This window comes from Condylostylus longicornis, unplaced genomic scaffold (assembly GCF_029603195.1).
Source record: "Condylostylus longicornis isolate FDR11 unplaced genomic scaffold, ASM2960319v2 ptg000085l, whole genome shotgun sequence".
NCBI classification, from domain to species: Eukaryota; Metazoa; Arthropoda; class Insecta; order Diptera; family Dolichopodidae; genus Condylostylus; species Condylostylus longicornis.
The window spans coordinates 487,591-511,423 of NW_026578053.1; the positions used below are offsets into that span (position 1 = coordinate 487,591).

The window sequence follows — 23,833 nt, forward strand, 5'->3', positions numbered from 1 at the left end:
ATTAAAAGCATTTCATATGCGCAGACATACAAAATTTAAATTTTTAAAATCATGAATGAAAATAAAATTAAAAACGTCAAGTATTTTTGTTTTTTATTCTTATTTAGTTAAAAAATAATGCAAAACAAAAAAAAAATTATATTATGTACAACATACTTAAGTAGGTTTTTTACTACTTAGTGACTTCCTTGCTTTATAATATACTCTAGCGTCTATAAATACATATATAGCTTTTGAAAAAGAATAAAAATAAACCGCAACTAAGATGCTTGTTTTTAATCATTTCAATAATGGCATTCAAATTGGATTTATAAAGAAAGAGTAATTTAAATCTAAGTAAATTGATAAGCACTGACATACAATTGAAATTTCTTTAAATTTCATTAAACAATTTTTTTTTTAAAACATCGAATTGAAAATTGAACAAATCAGAAAAAAAAAACAAATATTAAAATGAGACCTTCAAATTCAATTAAATTTTATAAGAATTTTTTTACGTACTTATTTGTACATGAGTGCGCAAATTGTAAGTAGGTACACATGTATTGAAATTATAAAAATTAATAATTTTTTTTTGTGCAGATTATTGATGTAAAACAAAACAAAAAAATATTGTGTTAAAGTAACATAAAACAGAATTTTGAAACTAAAATTCAGTTTTAATAAAGTCGGCCTTCAATTTTTTTTATTAAACGAACTGATTCTCTCAAAAATTTGTATACTTGTAGCAGAACTCATAACAAAAACATACACGGGAGAGAATAATTGTATACAACTTCATACGATTTATGAAATACAAATAAAATTATTTATATCTGTATTTTACATCAAATGTCTATGACATGTGTCGAATTACATGAAATCGACCTGTCGGGTCACCTCATGAATCATGCGCTACAATCACGATTGCATAAATTGCAATTCAATTAATTTGTTTGCGAACCTAAAATTGTTTTCTCTGAGAATAATTGTCATCACACTTTCTAGATTCTTGTTATTTAATTGTTAGCAGGGTTGCCGTTTTTCAATATCTCTTCTCCGAAAGTGGAATATTTTTGTGTCTCTTCATTCTTTCTCTAATGAATTATTTTTCTTCGATTTAAATTATTCTTTCAGTCGAAATTTTTGAAAAATTTTTCCTTTGATTAGTCAAAAAAAAATTTAAGATAAGTTTTTAAAGATTTTTGTTTCTATCCAAATTTTAGAGATCAACTTGTAAAATTAATTGAAATAAATAAATAGAAAATAATGAATTACTAGCAATGGTGTATTTTGTTCTCTTTTAATATTACTTAATAGTGCATTATAGACTTAAAATAATGAAACAGAATATAAAATTTAATTAACATCTTTCTTATACAATGTCATTAATTGTTAATTGAACTGCAAATTACCTTTAAAAAAAACTAACATTAAAAAAATTTTAAAAATTTTTTTCAAATATTTAAAAAAATTCTACTAAATTGGCTACTTAATTTAAAATGTGTTGAATTGCATTTGATTTGTGACTTAAAATATAAATTGAGGTTGATGACCAAATTCTTTTCGTTCTTCTTGATAATTTTATTTTTTTGAACACGTTAAATAATTTTGAAATAACTCAAAAAAAAATTAATTATCTCAATTGTACAAAAATTTCAGGTAGAATTGTATACTAAACAAATAACTGATCAGAATCCACCCATTTCTTTGGAATTTTCAAACCACTTAAATAACATTAGATCGTGTTATTCGGCATGTAAAATAAATAAATAAAAAATTGAGTGTAAGAACTTTAAACTACGAGAGTAAAGATAATATAACAATAGAAAAAAAAAAATTTTGGCTTTTTGTTTTAAAAAGGTATAACACTTTTTCTTATGTATAATTTAATTTTATTCTACACGCACAAAGGTCATAACTACATTAAAGAGGCTTGTTCAATGAACTTCTTCTAGTGCACAATTATGCTTAGTTATAATAATTGGGAATGAAAAATAAAAAAAAAAATTTCTCACGCCAGTTATTTAATTTTTTTTTTTTTTTTTGAGAAAAAAGATGACATTGCATTCTTCAATTCAATATCTAAAATTTTTTTCTCTTCAAATAATCAACCATACATACACAATCACAATACAAAATGATAATTGATAATGAAATGAAATTATAAAAGAATGTATTAAATTTTTTTTCACTTTACTTCCTCTAAAACTCTTTCTCTCTTTTTTCATCTTCCTTTTTAATATTACATTATTCAGAGTTTAAATTTTACTGATAAAATAGTAAATGTACTGCATAAATTCTAAAATATTAAAATATTTGAGATTTTTGACAGCAAAGAGAAATTATGAGAGAAATTGACATACTTTTAGATTATTATGATAATTTCTAATTTTTAATAATTGAAAAAAAAAAAATATTTTCATTATTTGATTAAGTACAATAATGTTGTGATTGATCACTTTTTAATTGATGACCAGACATAAAGTTTACTACTCCGTCATAATTGACAATTGTATTTTTTTAGGGCTTCTATTTTTCAAATAAAATTTCATTTTAACTGTTTTCTTTTTCAATTTTTTATTAATTTGTCTTTATACATACTTAAATGCATTTTTAGCTTTCGTTTTAAAAAAAGAATTAGTAGCTATTGTGAATATTGAAATAATTTCTACTGCATTTTTAAAACAAAATATGGCAATTATATTAACATCTTGTCAAAATTAAATACAAGAAATATTAAAATCACTTTAATAAATAAGTAAATAAAGATTTATGTTACAAGTGCGTCTCAGTGAACACAACTATATAAAAGAATAAAGAATTTTTTTTTCACTCTTCCCAATTTCAAAAATTTCATCTTGAATTTGAAATAGTCATCACAGTATGCAAACATTGAATCAAAATTAAGTAATTTTTGTTATAAAATTTTGACACATGTGTAAGCGCATCGCGTCTGTGCATCGTGTATGTGGCATTAAAGACACATATTTGCTGACTGTTATAGTTTTTAAACTGATTTTTGGGAACTTTTTGTTCTGTAGCAAGGAACTGCGAAAGAAAATTCTATTAACATTTTGTTTCACATGCGATTTATGCATATACAAAATTTTGAAATTTTGCAAGTCCCCTGGCCTTACTACATATATAATTCGATTTCCGTGAAACGATTTTCGTATTTGCAGAAATGAAAAGGTAGTGCCATACAAATTGATTTTTCTGAATACCAAAGTCGCTTTCACGAAAATCGAATTACTTGGTAAGGCCACAGTTTTTATAGCTGCATTTTCGAAAAACTGCTACAATAATAAAACCTAGACTGAAAGGTATTTGATGAGATTTTTTCAGGGTATCACTTTTAAAACAAAAAAATTTAAAAAAACGTTATTTGTCAGATCAATTTAAAGTTGAAATTTTGAAACTGATAATTGAAATTTCACTCACCAATTTTCAAATTCACTTGAACTTTTGTTTTTAGTTTATAAGAGCACACTCTGTACGTGTGTAATAAACAAGAACTGTGGGTACAAGAAAAAACAATTACAGCCAATCTTATATGAAATATCTGTAGCTCATCATATTATAAGAAAAAAAAAGAGTTCCGCAACTATTTTAAAAAAAAGCTTTCAATGTCATCAAAAATCGTGTCTTCATTTCTTCTTATGTTATGTTCATATCTTGCATTCAATTTTCTTTATTCCTCACTTTATTTGGAATTTAACTTGAACTTTATCATCTTGAAAAAGATAAAAACGAAAAATAAAAGAACCTTGCAACAAACATACTTTTTTTTATGAAATTAAAAAAAAACTCATACATGCATACATACATACATATTTTTTCTATAAACACTTTACTTTGCTGCCACTTAATTGAGAGTTTTTTTTTCAACTTATTACTGTTTTCTTGTAAAAAAAAAAAAAATGGCGGTGTCAGAATGGGAAAAGATTCAATAACAATTGATATAAGCACTAACGTAAACAACTAGTCGTTTTAATAGAAAAAAAGGAAAATAACAAAAAAAAAAAGATAAAAATCACGACATCAAAGCAGTTACATATGTCAGCATAAGCGATTCATTAGATAAAAAAAAACTTACGTTTTAACATAAAGATAAAAAACAATTTTTTTTTCAAATGGAAAAAGTTAATTTTTTTTTCAAAAAACACAAGAAAAAAAATTTTTTTTTTATTAGTAGAGAATAGATAATTGATAGCTTTAAATTAAATGAAATAAAAACAAGAAATTAATAAAAATAAAAAAAAAAACACAATTTACAGAAAATTGTATAGGTTTTCTATTAACTGGTGCTAGGAATGCATTAAAATTAACGTTATCACGTGATCAACTCAATATCAAAATAATTTATGATCTAAGGTTGGTAACACTGCATAAATTAAAATTCAGATTGAAATATGAAAGTGGCTCAAATTGTTAATTATAATAAGTTATTAAATTTAATTCAATTAGTTAAATGCTATTATGCACCCCTGTAAAACAGCAGGGTACGTGATTATCTATAATTGATGTGTATTATGATCTAAATCAGATGAAACGCTTCAAAATATTTTACTGTTCTATTTTCGAACTAATTCCATAATTTATTTTTATAATTTTAAAAAATCGTTTGAGAATTTTCTGATTTTTCATTGTTAATTTGTTTTGATGCTAACAAAAATGATGAATTCAACGAAAATAATGTATATGTATATATATACATAGGAATATAAATAGTTTTACCTTCAACCTTACCACTGACATACGCCTTACCCACTGACATACGCCTGAAAATTTTAATATTTAGTTAGTTTTGGCACCGGACATGGGAAGAAAAACATAATAATAATTAACCAAGTACTTAATTTGAGATTAATTAATGAATAAAGATGATAAGATTTATTTAACCCTGTTCCCAGGCAAGAGGGAAAAATAACAATTGCTCAAATAAATGAATGTTGACAATAAATAGAAATGATAAAATTTAGTTGATCTTGGCGCCCGATAAGGGGAAAAAATATTAATCGACTAAATATCTTGATTTTGATAATAAATAAAAATGATCGAAACAAAAATTTAAAAATTATATTTTTAAATATATTTATTAAACCCGTAGATTTAGTTATTTTGTAATTAAAAGTTAGAATTTTTTTAATGATTGATGAATATGCAAAATAAAATCTGTTATATTAATTTGTTGTAAATTAAGATTATTTCTTAGCGTGATTTTTAGATTTCTTTATACTTATTATTAACTATTATTGAAAAAGCAGTTACTTATATATAGCTTATCTTAATTGTTATAAATATCTAAAAAAAACTAAACCATATGGTAAATTGTAGATTCAATCCACAAACTATGCTTAAAACGTTTACATATCTTACTTTTAAAATCAATTTAAAATTAAAAAATTAACTCAGAGCCACGAATTTTTAGAAAAAAAAAAGAAATGCAAACAAAATTAATTTTAGACTTAAAATTCACTTTATACTTTCTTGTGTTCCTATATTGTAAAATAGTCATGTTATTAATTAAACACAGGTGAGAAACTTTCATACTTAATTATTTTAAAAAAGAAAAACAGTGTTGTTGTTTTTCTTTTCCTTTCCTTAATTAATTCCTATTATTAATGAAATCGAAATGAATTGTTTTTTTTTTTATATATTTTTAAGTAACTAAATTGAACACGTAACTATAAGATATGCAAACAAATAAACAAAAAAAATATAAATAAATAAATAAATAAAAAAATAATAAAAAAAAATATTAAAGTGATAAAAAATTAATAAAGCATTTTACTTTTGCTTTCTATGCTAAAATGTTTGTTTACAAAAAAAAAAAGAGAGAAAAAACAGAGAAGCCGAATTCAAAGGTAAGTAATTTCTTCCAAACAACAAACAAAAATAAAAAAAACCAAAACCAAAGTATTTATTTACAAATTTCTATTTTATTTTATTTAAAAAAAACAAGATTTTATGTATTTTTCTACATCATATATGCATAAGCATACTCATAAGTGACTACTAAACAATAATAGAAACAGGAAAAGCAAAAACAACAAAAACTTAAATTATAATATTCGAATTACATATAGATAGAAATTTGAATTATTCACAACAAACGGCCACTCCTTTTTATAGTTATAACAACACAATAATAATAATAAAATTAATTTTTTTTTCTTTTAATTTGTTGCATGCAATATTCAACTACTATAAGTTCTACAGCAACACTTCGGTAAATCATAAATAAACAAAGAGTAGACTTTTACAATAATGCAAGAAAATTTTATAGAAAAAAAATTGAATTTGACTCTCAAATGAGTGAATATCTAAAAATGAGTATAAACAATTCAATAATTATATAATTATGTATTAAGTACTTAAGTGTACATATAAATTGTCGTCTAAATTATTGTGAAAAACTTATATTAAAGCGAAGAAAATTCAAACTTACCAAATATCTATAATTAAATTTCAAATTACCAATAATGTCATAAAATATTAAACTTAATGATTTTAGATATAAGTTTGAATAATGCCTATACACTGATTTAATCAAAAAACAATTTTACATTTTCAACAATATTTCACTAACTACTGAAAACTTCTGTGCATTTTACAAATTAAGGATTTGTTCTTTATTATACGATTTCACTCATAATACTTTCTTGTTATTGAATATTTCGATTGGCAACAGGCAGACGTAGGAATAAGCACGCTGTTACCATTTAAATATTTTATATAAAATGGGTTGAGAACAAAAGTGATCAAACTGAAAATTAATTAAACTATGATTCAAAATACGATATTTTGATTAAGAGAGTATTAAATTTTAAGTATTAAATTTTGGACAAGCTACATTTGTTCTCAAACTGTTATATTAGATAATTACTCTACAAATTTACCATTATCAAGTGTTACAAATATCGAGAAACAACTGTATCAGTATTATCATTAATTATTTAACATAATGTATATGTACGATCACCAATTTTTCTGTTGCAATAAATCTCATATAAGTTGTTTAAAAAAGTTAATCCGATTGATTGAATTATTTGTAAAATTGTAAATTTCAAAATTATAAGTATGTATACGAGTATGTTGATAATAAAAATACAAAATTAAGATTTGCAACAAATTTTTATTTTTATTAATAAATTTTAAAAAATTTATTAATTAATTAAGAGCAATAACATTACAACTCTGATAAAATAAATATTAAATGGAACATTGAGAAAATATTTAAATAAATATTACCAGTTTTGTATATAAACGTAAATGATAGGTTAGGTAAATGTTGTGTACAAAGTACACATTGTATACAGTGCTATCATATTAAAAATTTTCAAAATTTGAATAAAAAAATAAATTTACATAATAAATTCATTTAAATTTAAAATATAACACCAAAATAATAATTTAAGGTTTTATTATTTTCCTCTTTTTTTTCTACTTTTAAGTGTTATTCTCTACTTACTTATTTTCTTATTACTTATACTCATAATATATACAATATGACACAAAAATTCATTGAACATGCGCGTATAAAAAGCATAATAAAATGAAAAGAGGTAGAATTGAACAGCAACGCGAACGACGGCAACAATAACAAAAAAGCAAAACAACAACTCACATAACAATATGAAAAGAAAATGTTAAATATTGGAGCATATTACACTTTATCTGTGTAATTTATGTACATTTTAATAAATATCTCTACATACAAACTTATATCTTTGATAAATATAATATTATCTAGTTAATAAAATATGAACATTGCACATAAGTTTAAGTAAATGGTAAACATATTATTATAAAGTGAAAAAAAATATTATTCAATGTGTTCATAAATTACAGGTGTATTAAACTATATAAAATTATGCGAATTCAAGTCATAATATTTCATATATGTATGTATGTTCGTATACTTATTATAACATTCCCATGTGTAAATACTCTACAGTTTACATAATATTGAAAATTTGAAACAAAGAGTAACTTATTATTAACATTAAAATAAATTTACATTATGTAAGTTTTAAATTAGTTTTTGCTAAAATGAGTTTAATTTGAGAGAACATTATTGTTATAATAATAAAGACAAGAGAAGAGATATGGAATTTTATAAAATGTAAGATTATTAATTGAGAAAGAAATTATCGTTAAAAACAGAATTTAAATTTTTGGAAAGCATTAACTTTTAAAATTATTCAAAACTTATACTTTAAATTAGCTGGCGCATGATCAGGGAAATTTGTTCATCAGGATCTAAAAATTCCTACATCATATATTCCCTTTTTTTGTTAGTCCATTCAATAATATTGTTAAATCACAGTTGATAGTTCTATTAATTTGATCAATCTTGGCGCCTGATTAAGGGAATTTGCTGATCAGGCACCAAGATTAACTAGTTAATTTATCTACTTTTCCTGATTTTCTGATAAGGCCCCAAGAATTACTGTTTAATTATTATCTCCCTTTCTCTTATTGAAGAATTTCCCCCTTGAAATTGAATTGTATAGGTAGTCAAATAAAAACACTTCCGAAGCTATGCATTTGTTATAAAATTAAGGAGAACAACGTTTTTATGTTTTTTTTTAAATATCAATAAACATACTAATTGTAAAAACGATTTATTTTGTGTAAGAATTTCTTGTACTCAAAGTTACCAGCTGCTAATGAAGAACAATAACAAAAAAATATTAAATAAGTATTTTAGTTTAAAATTAGAAATAAAAAAAAATGCAATTTTTTTTATCTATGGTCCATCACTCACATCACATTACATTACGAATTATCGATATTTTATACTTTTATAACTTGTTATAAGTAACTTTCACAATATTTAAGCTACAAGTATAATTTTCTTCAACTAATTACCTAATAGCCAAGATGAAATTAATAATGTAATAAATTTCTTATTAACCATTATCAATATTTACAAATGAATAATGTATGTATGCATGTATATGCCCATAATGTAGATATGTTTAGTTGCATAGCTCGAATTTCATATAAATTTTTTGTAATAAAATATTTTAATAAATCAATGAATATTTATTTTATATTAGCAAATAATCGTGATGATGTAATTTTATTTTTATTTTTTTTTTAGAGGATAATATCATAAAAATATACTTAGTATTTAATTAAGCAGTTAAATAAAGGTTGGGCTCTTTATAAATATTAGATATTAAAGTTAGTAAGTAAGTAACATATTCACTTTTGTTACATACTCTATAGTGCCTTGTATATGTACATACATTATATTAATTTGTACATGTAAAGGGGTACATAAAAATGATAGAAGTGAAAAAACAAGGTACTTACAAAAAATTTAATTGAACAAGTACCACCTGACCATTTTGAAATTTAATTGAATGGATGAACCAACCCTCTTGACGCATGAATTGCAAGCGGTCAATTCACATAACATTGTCATGTCAATCAAGGAGGTATATGTATGCATCTGCTTCAAGCTTAATTTAAAACAGAAAAAATTTTTATTCTTCATCTTCATCTGATTGATTTCAATTCAATTTTGATTTTGAAAAAATTGACTTGAGCCGCAAATGGTATCAAATTTTAAAAATTTTAAAACTTGTCGGAGAAAATACCTTTATCAAATTTTAAAACTTGTCGGAGCTTTACCTCATTTTGGAAAACTGAGTAATATTTAATTTTTCGTCACAAACAAATGTTTTAGCAAAAACGAGTACAAATTCATTTGGGTCGAGAAATTTAGAATACATACTGACAAAATTACATTTAATATACATATATAGAAATTTTATTTAAGTTATAATTTTTTTTTCTAAATATTTTAAATAAACTGGTAAACATTTAAAAAAATAACACCACAGTTACTTTTTTAAGCGACATGAAAATGGAAAAAAAAAACTTTTATAAAATGGCTAACATTTTAAGATTGTTATGGCGCCTTAAAATTTTTAAAAGCATACATAAATTAAGATCTCATTGCCAACAACTAAAATTAGTAGTCAACAATTATTACAATTCTAATTCGTGTTAATAAACTAGTTATCCAGTCGAAAAAATTAAAACCGTTGAAATGACTAAGAAAAAAAAAGAGAATAAAAATAAAACAATTAATTTCGTACCTATTTTACTAACCATGTGTGTATGTTTGTATGTACTTAAAATATCAATTGATATTTCACCTTTTGCATTTATAGTGAAGTGTTTTATTTGTACTCGAATATATTGCAATATTTCAAACAGAAAATGTGACAAATTATGTGCTAAAATCAAAAACAAAAAATCTCATGTGGGCAACAACTTTACGATCCCTCGAGAATTTTCCTAATTTATTTTACATCGAAGCATTTATTAATCTTAAATTTTTTTGTTATTTTAAGAACATATTCGCTTTTTCAAATGATGTAAAATATTTAAAATAAGACAGACTATGTCAATATTGTCAAAAATAATTTTACAAAAAATATTAACCCGAATTAAGATCAGAAACTTTTTGAAAACGATTTGTTCACAACGTGAATGCTTCTGTTTTTGCACTACTGTAGTGAACATTGATTATAATTTGAGGACAACAATAAAATTAATTTACAAAGATGGTGTTCAAATAAATTAGGGTTATTCGAACTAAAGTTTGTTAACTAAAATTTAAAATTTTAAGTTTTAAAAGTTGAAAACCATACAGCTATACGGTTGATTTGAGAAAGCAGAACAGCTGTAGTTGATTTGAGAAAGCAGAGAATACCATAGTACACATTCTAGCAAAATATTGAGCATTGATCCACAGACGAAAAGAAATTCGCCGACGTACACCCTTCTGATGTATGGGTTATAATAGGTTAATTCACACATGCACAGTCATATTAATCAAGGAGATAAGAATATGTACGTACTTATTTATCGGAGGAAATTGCTTATTCGAAACGTGTGACAACCAATTCAATAGTTCAAAACCCCAGCCGAATAAGTTTTAGCTGTGTGCTCTTATTAGGATACATTCACCTACCAAATCACATTGGTAATATTTATTATTCAATAATTAAAACTTTAGTTATTATAAAAATAATTTATTATTCAATAATTAAAACATATAGGAAAGGTAAGAAAAAAAAGTGGTATATTTCGGCCAGCTCAATAAAAATTCTAAATGCCTTTTGAAAGTTTAAATTAAAAATTGGAAAATACTAGAGCAAATATCGATTGTTTTTTTTTTAAGATTTAATTTAGTGTCTTCTTTAGTTTAAAATTTTAAATATGAGCAATTTTTAATTAAATTTTTAAACAATTTATGAGTCAAGAGATAAGATTACTTAATTAGAAAGCAAAGTACTTAACCTCATTTTGATTTCAACCCAAAAAAAATATATAGGTATACAAAAAATTTGATTAAAAATCCAAAATAAATTACAAATTAAGAAAGAAAATTTTATTAAATCAATTTTTTTTTTGTTTTATTTAATAAAATCAAATTAAATCTTTTAACAAAAATTAAATGAAATCGTGGTTTTTCTATTCTTCATTCAAATTTCCACATTTTTATTTTATTTATTTTAATTTATTCCAATTTATTTTATTGTCACTTTCTAATAGTCTATACTAACTACTAAGTATAACAGACCTTAAACAATAATTTCTAATTTATTGATCAAAAAACAATTTAAGCTTCAATAAACAATCTATTATGCTTCTTATTTAATATTACTAATCAAATTACTAATAAAATAATAAAAAAGAAAAATCATTTAGCTTTACTAATAAAGACTTTATTACAATTTTTATTTTTTAATAAAATTTTTTTTATACTTAATTCATTTCAATTCAATCCAGTTCAGAAAAAGACGCAATGACAAAAAACCACCCAAATAGCACATTTGGAAAAACATAAGCAAAAACACAAAAAGCCAATAAGTAAGCGAAAACAGTTGACTTAAAAGAAGAAAACAAAAAAAAAAAAGTCCTATTAAAATTTATGTTAATCTTTAACTCCAATAACCATTTCACTTTCAATTAAATTAAGACACAATTACAGTAAAGTAATAAAAAAAAAAGTAAAAATAACAAAAGAAAGAAAACAATTTAAATAATCAATAACAGAAAAAAAAATGAAGTTTCCATTTTCATTTTCGACCCATCCAATTAAAAAAATAAGCGCAAAAAAATCAGAAAATATTTCTTTCTTTCTCTTTTACTGATCTTTGGGTGGCTAACATTCAACAACAACTACAGCACGAATGAAGAGTGCACATGTAACAAAAATAAAACAAAACGCAAGCAAACGCAACGCAAATCTTACCAGCATTCAAGCAAAATCATAATAATTTTCAGAAAAGTAAAAAAACAACAAAATGAAAAACAAATTTACTTTAAGTAATCATTTAAGCCTTCTTAATAAACTAAACGATTAAAATAAGGTCTCGAAGAGCTTGCTAACCAGTTAGACTAGACATTGCAGTGAGTTGTAAGTAAGAAAACAAACGTGTAAGGCATACAAAGTAATAAGCAAAAATCCCAATAACATGAATGATTTTAATTTTTTATTTTGCTTTTCTATAGTATAACCGAATCCGAATTCTAAAGTTAAATTCAATCGAATCCATAAATGGTGAACAAATACAAAACAAGCATAAGCATAATGGCACACACGGTACAATTTTTTTGGTTATATTTCTACAAACTGTTGAATTCTTTAATGTCTGTGCGGCTAAAATTATTTGCATACATAAACTGTTTTTTTTTTTCTTAAAATTGAATAAAGTTATCATAAATCGTCTATCTAATTTGCAAACAAAAGAAGTTCCGAAAAGAAACGTTTAAATTTAATTTTAATAGTTAAAAATCTTTTAAGGTAAAAAAAATCAACAACAATTACCAACACCTTTTTTTCTTTTCTTTCTCTTATACAAAATTTCAAAAAACAGAAAAATTTTTTTATTAACCTGCTGTTTTTAACCTGAAAAATACACTTTCATTAAAAGTAGACACACAAAAAGTAGAAAAATAAAGAAGTTTGCATTTACGCAGGAAATCAACAAAAAAAAAAAATCAACTTAGATTAAATAGCCATTTCCATTTTTAGCCGACAGAAACTACTTACACAAAAAAAAAAATTTTTTTTTTTTGAACAAACGGCAATTCAAGTCAAAAGTCATTGTTTTCTCCAACATTATGTCTCTTTTCTCTCCTAATCTAAACTCTCCTAAATGCTTAAACTTTTCAAGTTTTTATTGTTATTTTCATATTTTTTTTTATTTTGATTTTTAATATACTTTACTGTTGTATTTGTTTTTCGATCTAATGGTCCAACACAGCACCACACTACAATACGATGCCATTATCATTATGATCATTATCATTATCTATCTCTGACTCTCTCTCTCTCTCTCTCAACATTAAATGTTGTGCTTTTTTTTAAATATTGCACAGGTTTACAATCAAATCATAAATATGGCAAGTTCGTTAATCATAAAACATGTTTAAAAAAAAAAAGCCTATTCTAATGTTACTTTTTTTCATTTATTCATGCTTACTCTACAAACTATAACTATTCACCATTTTATAATCCAAGAAAAATGAAACAAAACATAAAAGAGAAAAATAGTATGGAAAAAATTGTTAATTTATTTTAATATCAGTGAACCATACACGAATTTAACCATAAACCAAACAAACATGCAAACTAATAGTAGTGGTTATATAATAGATGTTAATAAAAGAGCATCAGCCCAAAATTAACTACAAATTTGCATACAACCATTCCAAAAAAAAAAAGAGAAAAAAAACGGATTATGCTGCTTTATTTTTACCATGAATGAGGATTTACAGGTGTAGTTGTACTTTTGAAAAAAAAAAACTATATGTATGTACCGTATAGGTATTTAAGCTTTCGCTCATTTCGTATTTGTTTACACGAATGTCTTGTCCATAAGCAAATACACAAATAACATATATATATATATACATACTTATATATATCAATATATAAACGTGCATCTATTAATAAATCGAATGTAAAATCAAAAATAGGTAAAATTTTAAAATATGCATATTTTTGTTGAGAGACCAAAGTAAAATTGTAGTATTTTCAAAATGAATGAAGATTTAAATTGAACATTTTCGTGATAGAGATATAAAAATCATAAAGAATGGATTATAAAACTTGAGGCAATTATCAAAATCTTGCGGCTCATAAGGCTATAATGAGACACAATTGAAAATGAATAAAATGAAGCCAATAATTTGACAATTGGAAATATCAACTAAATTGGTGTTATCAACTAAAATTTTAGTGTACACTCTTATAATTATTAGAACACGCATTGTTATTATTGTTCCAAAATTTTAATCCTATATTTTGAAAGTTGTATGCCCACTAAAATTGAATGTTAACAAAAAAATTTCTTGTAATTAATAGAGCTGTTAAGAGCAATTTTAAAAACACTGTTTATGAACTATAACCACGTATTAATTATAAAGCTTAATATAAATTTCATAATAACATTTCAAGGTTTTGCTTGATACCATCGATAAACTCATATTTGAAATAGAATTAAAATAAGTTTATAATAATTTTTGTATTTATCATTTATAATATTTCAAAATATACACATATTTACGATATACATATATACCTACATATATGTACATATATATAATTAATGATACATAATAGAATTAAATTTACGATGTACACATTATGATTATATACCATAATCACAAAATAGCATCAATAACAATAAAAATGGTAATATTGCAGATAGTTAAAAGCCATTAATTTTTCTATATTTAATTTTCATTTTTCTATTTTGCATTAAACATAATTTTATGTTTGAAAACAAAAAATATTACAAAGTCAACTCATATTATTATAAGCCAGTTAAGATTAACGTTTTAGTATATATATATACGTACACATACAACCAGTAACACTATCATTATTTTTACTTAATTGTTATTTTTGCCTTTTTTTTTTAACCATAGATGGACTTTGCATCGATTAAAATAATATAATAATATAGAAGAGAGCTTTAAAAATAGAAATGTCAATGACATACAAAAAAAAAAACCGATAGCATCAAGTTGTTGGCCTGCAATTAATAATAAATTAATAAATAACTATGCAATTTAAAACGAAAAGCAAAATTATTATTTGAGAGAGTGAAAAAGAAAAATTACTACAGGTTTGTGACTGCAGTCATTATAACAGATCAGTTCAAATAACAGATTGTACATTATGGTTTTAGAGAGAGGTTGGTATAACTGACAATCACTTGCAATACGAGTATTTGTGAATTTAACAAATTTGTTTTCCCACCCATTTTTTTTTAAATTTTATTAATTTATTTTTTTTTTAACAATTATCGAACAATAGGTATCCAAATTAACCATCCGATAACTGAATCGTTAAAGCTTAAAATATTTAAAATCATCATTATAATCAATATTGAAGAATCGATTTCTGATGATTTTCCTGTTGTGTTATAGAAAAATTACAAATACAAAAAATTGCAATAACAAAATTAAAAAATGCAATTCAAACTATTTTTATTATTTTGTTAAAAAATGCTATAAACTAACTTTTTTTTTTTTACTAGATTTTTGTTACTCTGTTTTTTATTATTCACAATTTTAATTTATGAACTCAAATATGGGATAGTCATTTTATAAGCACTTATAAGTTCGTTTCGTATATATACTTATAATACTTATGAATAGAGCTGCAAATATACTTACATTTAAATGCATTTAATAATTATAAATGACATTGGACATTGTATTTTTGGAATAAAAAATAAAATTTTAACAACTTAATTTGGATAATAAATTCTTACAAAATTATATTACAATAAAAATTAGAATTTTAAAAATACTTAATTATTGAATTTTTGTTAATGTAAAATATAAAATGATAACAGAAAAGTTAATAAATTGTTTAAGTAAATTATTTAAAAATATTGATAATAATAAAGAATAAATTCTGTTATCTGTTAACTATCTGTTTATTTTCTGGGAATTGAGATCCTAAATTAATTGAATTTATTATATTATACTACGTACATGCATGTTTAAGGTTAACATTATCAAAGAGTAGTTAAGGATGTATGAGTTCGATCTCAGTTCGCTTCGAGGTTTCGAAAATATAATGTTCAGTTATTTATTATATGAGAAACTATTTTCAAATATTCAAAGCTTATACAAGTTTATGTATTTTGAACATTAGTAACCTATTTCTTCACATTCTATACCCATATTGGTATGAATTTTTGAACTAAATAGAAAAATTTATTATTTTTCGAAAATATAATGGACTTATTGAAAATACTGGAAATATTAATAGTTGACTGTGTGGTTTGTTTCATACAGAAAGTGTTGTTTGATCACAAATTTTCTTAAATATTTTTTTCTTTTAATATTTATATCGAGCCTATAAAAAAATATGTTGGCGAATAGGTAACATCTAGAAATCAAAAATTTTTTTATATGGAGCATAATTTCACTTTTACTTCCTCTATAATTTCTTCGTACAAAAAAGGTAACAATAATTTAAAATTGATTCAAAATAACGTAAATATAATTCGTTTACAATAAAGCAATAATTTAATTGATTAAAGCAAATACACGCGCCAAAGCACACTCAGTTAAACATAAATTTCATATTTCAAATTAAAAAAATTAACGTTAAATATATTTAAAACATTTTGAAACATCACATGTAGCATATCGAACATTTGGTATGAGGCATGTCAAACAATTAATATGATTAAACGCATCAATGAAACGTATTGAAACAGACTTTAAAATACATACCTATCTCAAATCAAATAATTGGTATGAAATAGATTTAAAACGATTTGAAAGATCATATCTACAACATATCAAACAATTAGTATGAAACAAGTTTAAAATGCTCCGAAACATGATGTTATTCAAACTATATGCACCGATTCCTTTATTAAGAATAGAGAAATCGAAAATACCTGAAATAACTTTGTAATCAACCAGTATGTACCTTTACAGGTTCATAAATTACAAATATAATAAATAAAAAAAAAATTATCAAAAACAAAAATAACCCAAGTTACGAATTAGACTTTCTTTCCTTTAGTTTATCGTTTTGCCTTTTTCTATTTTTAAATATTTATTTCTTATTAAAATATTAAAGGAAAAAATATTTATTTACAAAACTGTAAATCTCATAAACATACACATATTTTATTTATACTTAGAGAAATGTAAACGGCGGCCCCAAACTAATAGAGAATCTAAAAAAAAAGATACAAAATGGGGAGAAAAAATTTCTTTTTCTTTTATTATCTTTCTTTGAACCGCTATATATTTAAAAATTTACCTGAAATTTTTTTTCTTTCTAACACAGTGTGTTTTTTTTTTTTGTTATTAGAAGTGAAAGTAACCAATATTAAAAAAAATATAGACGTATTGGACATCAAAAACAAAAAAAAAACTGAAATAAGGATTGAGAGTTTGTTTGATCGTTTGAAAAATTGAAAAAAGAAAAGTATAACGAAAAATTGTAGAAATAACGTGAGCAAAAAGCGCTAATACAGGTAATAAACATTAATTTTTGCACAACGGTAATTTTCATAAACAAAAAATAAAAAAAAAATAAGACAAACAACTTAAATTTTATTGCATAAAATCATTTAAAGAGTAGGTAGAAAATAAAGAAAAAGGTTCGAAATTTTAAAAATGCTCGTTAATTCAAATATATGTAAGAAATTATTAGACAAAACCAGGTTAAGTAGAAAGAACTAGGTATACCAGGAAAAATTTAATTACAACTTCATGGTAATTATACAATTTTTTTTTTAAATTTACGGTTATTTACGGCCACATAACATGTTTAATCAGGTGTTAAAATAAAAATCGTATGTATTCAATAATTTCTGACTGATCAATTTTATACATTCTATGATGTTTATGTATGACATACATGTATAATATTTATGTATGACATACATGTGTGATGGAACATTAAATATGTGATTAACGTTTTAATTCCGAAAATAATTTTGTTTGTTCCGATCTATTTAAACGAACCTATAAATAAATGAACCAGTTGAACAACACTTAACCATAACTATAAGAAATTAGAACCAGTTTCTTTAAAATTATTCAAACATGTAATTAACATGCTAATTTTTGTATAAAATGTTGTTAGGTCGTCCGAAATATTTTAGTTTCATTGCATAATATTTGAAAATCTCTTTATTTCATATTTCTAAATAATTTCCGGTAGATAATTAATGTGATGTACATTGCATTCGGATTTATGATTATGACAGAAATACTTGTACTCTTTGTAACATTATAGCTAAGCTAACTTAGAAAATTTTCTACATACATTATGTATATAATGAAATTTAATATACTTACAATTAGAAGCTAAATATCCGTAAGGTAAATAGTTACCATAAACACAAAAAAAAAACCAAAAACAAAACAATAAAATCAAAGCAGAACACAAATTAAGGGGAGGAAGAAAAGAAAAGAAGAGAAAAAGAAAAAACAAGCGAAATGGCATAAAATTGCGGTGTTTTTAAAACAACAGAGTAAGTTCGTTAACTTTCGTCTTTGGTCAGTTAAGAAAATAACAATAAAAACAAAAAGTAAAGGTGTAAAAAACAAAAAAAAAACATTTTTTTTTCATCTTTTAATTCTTTTGGTTTGGGTGGTTTTGCTTTTGTTTTTTATTTTTAATGTTTTTAATACTTTGGCAGCATTTTTTATGAAATAAATAAAAATTACACAAAAAAAAATATGGAAAACAATGTGATTTACAGTTTGATTTCTACTAGTGCGTATGTATTGTCGAAAATATTCATGAGAACAGATAAAGTACATGTGGAAAGTGAAATTTTTTTGTTTTTACAAGTGTTGCTGCTCATAAAGGAGAGGAAACAAAGTAGGTATATAATGATATTTTGCTGTGATATCGCTAAACAAAATTTTTAGTGTTACAACTTTGACTCTATAATTTTTGTTTGAATTTGAAATCTGAGTTAAAAGTTTGGCATATGAATTTTAAAAATTAATATATTTATTTATTGACTTCTTATTCTAACTCCGTTTACTTTAAAAACTTTTTAAAATTTGATTTAACTATTTCCTTGGGGGTACGGCAGTGATCGGAATTAAATTGTAACAAGAAAATTATTAAATTTTCTGTGCAAATTGTTTTTCGAGTATGGATAAAGCTACAATGCATCACAACCTCAAATAAAATGGATATTTATAGTTTTTTTTATTCCTACAGTAGTAAAACAACTATAATTTTGTTGAAAATGAACACACTTGATATGAATGTCATTTCTAATACGTGAGACAATAATATTGTCGATATTTTATTTTTACTGTGAATATTGTATTGTTTTAGTTTAACGTTGCTGTTTTGAATTATGAATTGAATTCATTTGAAGGTAACCAGAAAAAGAAAAAAAAAATTATATTTAAATTAACCATTTTGGGATGCTAATTTACGTTTTTTCTTTTTGTTTTTTACCTTTTTCTCTTTGATAATTTATAATTAGAGGAAATCAAAGAGAAAATACAAATAAAAAACTAAAAAAATTAAATTAATTTTATACAATTAAAAAAAATTTCTAATTTCAAGTGTATTTTTATTTTGGAAAAGATGTGGAGGTAAATGAATAATAATTTTAATATCAATGGTAATTGACCTACATTTAATGATAATATTAAAAATAAATAATAATTATTATTATTATGGAGAAAAATTTAGAAGCACATTCTTGATATAATTTCTATTTACTAATACAATTACAATTTTAGAAATTTTATTGGGGATTTCTATAATTAAGGTATTGTTAAATTGAAAATCTAATTGAGTACATTATTGACAAAATCATAATAAAAAATCATAATTAAAATGTTCAATTTCAAGTTGGATAAATGGAAGAAACTGTTCAGTTCAAAAGTTTATTCATCAGATAAGAAAAAAATACAATGAGTATATCTATACCATTTAGTTCTCTAATGAGGAAAATGTTTTCCAAATTTAAGTTTCCTTTATTCAAGAAATCTGAGTCAAAATGTTCAGAACTAAATCAGTTTATTACAAAAGTCAACAGTACAAAGGTTTTTTTTCATGGTCTCTACAATTTACGAAAATTCTTTTGAGTCGGCTCTATAAAAAGCTAAATTTAGTAGTGACACTTAGGCCATTAATTAATGTTAGAAATTTTTTAAATAAATTTTTCTGCCTTAAACTGAATAATTAATGCTAGTCAAGACTTGAGTAAATTGAAATTTTAACTAAAATTTAAAAAAAAAATATTTTCTTTTTTCATACAAAGTAATTAAGTAAGCAAGCAAATATAAGTATTTGAAAATAATACAAAGACTTTTTTTAAAATACCTACACAAAAATTTAAAATTTAAAAATTAATTTCATGTTTAAGTTTTAAGCAGATGTCGACACCATTATCATGTTGTGGCGCCTATGATATTAAGTACGTATACATTATTATTGTATTTATTTCATATTTAAATACAAAGTATGATTTAACATAAAATTCTATATTTTTATTTTAAACAAAAAGAATAAAACAACAAAAATAAAGCTGCGGAAAAAAACCATTCTAAATTTTTTTCTTATTCTTGTAGGCAGGCTTGTTCTAATTTTTAATTTTTATTTTAAATTTAATCTTATTAAAAATATTATTATATTATTGTTATAATAGTGGCAACTTAAATATTTAATCAACCAAAAACAAATTAGTCTTATTTAAAAATTCATTATGATTTTTGAATTTTTGAAAATCTACTTAATTGAGTACATTATTGACAAAATCATAATGAAATGTTGAATGATAAAAGTATTTAATAAATAAGGCCAATATATTTGTTTGGGAAATAAATGTTAATAGATAAATTATAGAACGAAAGGTTATCATAATTATTTCTCTTAAGCAATAATGTGGCCTTTGTGCTGAACAGTAAGAATGGTTAATATTTAATCAAAATATCGTAAATACATTCGTCACATTCTATACGTTCTTATCAGTGTTACAAATTCCAGAAATTCTATGTTCATATACTTAAATAAATAAGTATTTTGTTACAAGCGTCATTTCGACTCAAAATATAATTTACAAATTATAAAATTATTTTAAAAAACATTTTGAAACGGATATGATATTAAAATATTTTAAATAATTATACCTATAAAAATTGTAAATTTTTTTTTAAAAAGCCACACACCTACATCATATTAAATATAATCATTTTAAGTAAATGGTAAATGAGCGGTAACTAACAGTAAATTAATTGTTTTAATAATTTTATAAATACGAGTATAATTTTGAAACAGAAATCAATAAAGGCTCTTGCAATATCCCCAAGTCCCAATATCCAATAGAAAAAAACATTTTTCGTGAGTTACATTTTAATCATGTGGCAATCATATGTTCGATTTTTCGATTCAAATACTCTTGTATAGATGGTATTTATTGACTTTAAATTAATTTTTTCAAGAATATTTTCGAAATGTGCCCTTAAATGAGAAGTTGCAATTTTTCAAATGCAATTCTGATTAAATTCAGCTTTATTTTCGGATGTAAAATTAAACATTTTAATAAAATTATTTTTCTTTAAAGAAAACCGGGGTAGTCAAATTTTTCTATACATATTTGTTCTAAAATATTAGCAGTTTATATCTTCAAAATGTACCAAAAGTTGTTCTTTATTTTAATAAAATTATTCACATACATTTTTTATAATATCTCTAATTCAAAAAAATTTATGATTCGCAAATTTGAACTTTTTATTTTTTGCTTGTTTTAATAAAAATCTAAACTTTTACATATTTTATAATTAAAACAACGCGTTATCTATACTTTTTTTTTTACCTTAGCCAGAATAATATAAATAAATAAACAAATAAGTCTCCATGTATGTAAACAAATACATATTTAAAATAAAATATGAATAAGTTAATTTTCGATTTTTAATAAAAAAAAAAATTAATTTTCATAATCTTCATATCAGGTTTTTATTTTTTTAAAATGTGAGATAAAAATGTAAACAGACTTAATAATATCAATAATATGTATTTATTGTAGTCAAAAAGTAATATATAAATATATATATAATTAAGTATATAAACATATACGTTAGTATGTATATATATATATATATATATATATTTAAATATATATATATATATTAAATATATATATGTATTAAATATATATATATATATATATATATATATATATATATATATTTAAATACAATTAAATAGTTCTATAGTCAAGACCATTAACTCCTATAATGTACTGTCAAAACTCAAGAGTATCTTTTATATTTATGTAGGTACCTAGTTACTTAGCTATAGACAAGATATAGAGATACAAAATGCTCTATATCTTATATATAATACAAGTAATATAAAGCATTTTGTGTATGTATATTACGAAGAGAGCGAAAAATGAGCATGTTAAGCAACAATAGCAATAATATTTCCTTTATTGAATGACAAATAAATGGTTGAATGAAATATTTAAAAAAAAAAAGAGCATAAGATTTTTTTAACTATTTTTGTACGCATATCTAAGTGATTATCTACATTTAATTTGGCAAAAATGCATTTTTAAGAAACAATAGTTTTTTTTAAAATAACATGGTATCTAACTAACCAGTTTAAGTATTAAAGAATAAGTTGGAATAATTTTCATATCTCTCATATCTTTTCTATATAGCTAAATATCTACCCACAGAACTATAGATAATAAATAAACTAATAAGTATGTAATAACAAAAAAAAAGATGATTCACTTTAAAGGGTAAATAATTAAACTTTACTTTAGGTTTAAGGTTATTGATATTATTTAAATTTTGTGGGAATATTTATAACTTTTTAATACTTATTTAGTACACGTACTAAATTTATGATTTGGGATAGGTTAATTTATTGATAACGATATAAATAATAATAACAATTAGATAAACGAATATGAATTTAAAAACATAAGAATAAATAACAAAATTCAGAATAAATCCGAAAATAACTAATGATGTTACACCAGTTCATTAATGAAAGATTACAAAAATTACAATAATAAATCAGATTGTTTTTTTTTTTAAAATAAGTGCCTACTGTTCTGGTTTATTTATTATAGAAAAAAAATTATATTTTGTTTATGAAATTTTAACTATTTAGCTATCAACTTACATACATACATAATTATTAAAAAATCTTTAACACATACGAACGCCAATTTTCTTCATAACAAGTATATGCTAGAATTCGTGATCATTGACATGTAAAAACCAAAAAATGTATCTAACTGGTTTTAAAAGCCACAGGCCTAAGACTCAATACATATGTGAATAATTAGACATAATTGTTTTTAAGGATATTAAAAAGGTAATAATATTCGAAGAAGCTTCTTGAAACTTACAGAAAATAAAAAATACTTTAAGATATGTGAGTATTTTTGTAAACAAATAAGTATATTGTTAAAACTTTTTCAATTTCATTGAAAATTTTAATATTCTTTTTTATTTTTTTATTAAATTTGATGTAAAGAAGAAAAATGTGATTTTATTTATTCTAAAATCTAATCAACCCACACAACGAAATTGGTCTTTCAACCTCTTAACATCACATTTTTAGTGAATACATTTTTGATATTAGATAGATTGATACTTGAATATACATACATACATCTGTATTGTTATTGAAATGTACACCTACTCACATATGTACATATAAATATAACTTCACTTTTCTTTAAGATTTTTGACATGCTCAATAAAATACCGAAAGAATTGTCATTAGAAATGTTATCAGTACTATCAGTATTAATGAAAAATCTTA

The 23,833-nt window shown here is 23.0% G+C and overlaps 1 protein-coding gene across 6 annotated transcripts in view; it reads right to left on the minus strand.

The window, feature by feature from the left end:
* Positions 1–23,833, minus strand: part of LOC129613631 (AF4/FMR2 family member lilli-like) — a 129,262-nt gene that overhangs the window by 103,200 nt on the left and 2,229 nt on the right. The gene's annotated exons all lie outside the window — the stretch shown is intronic.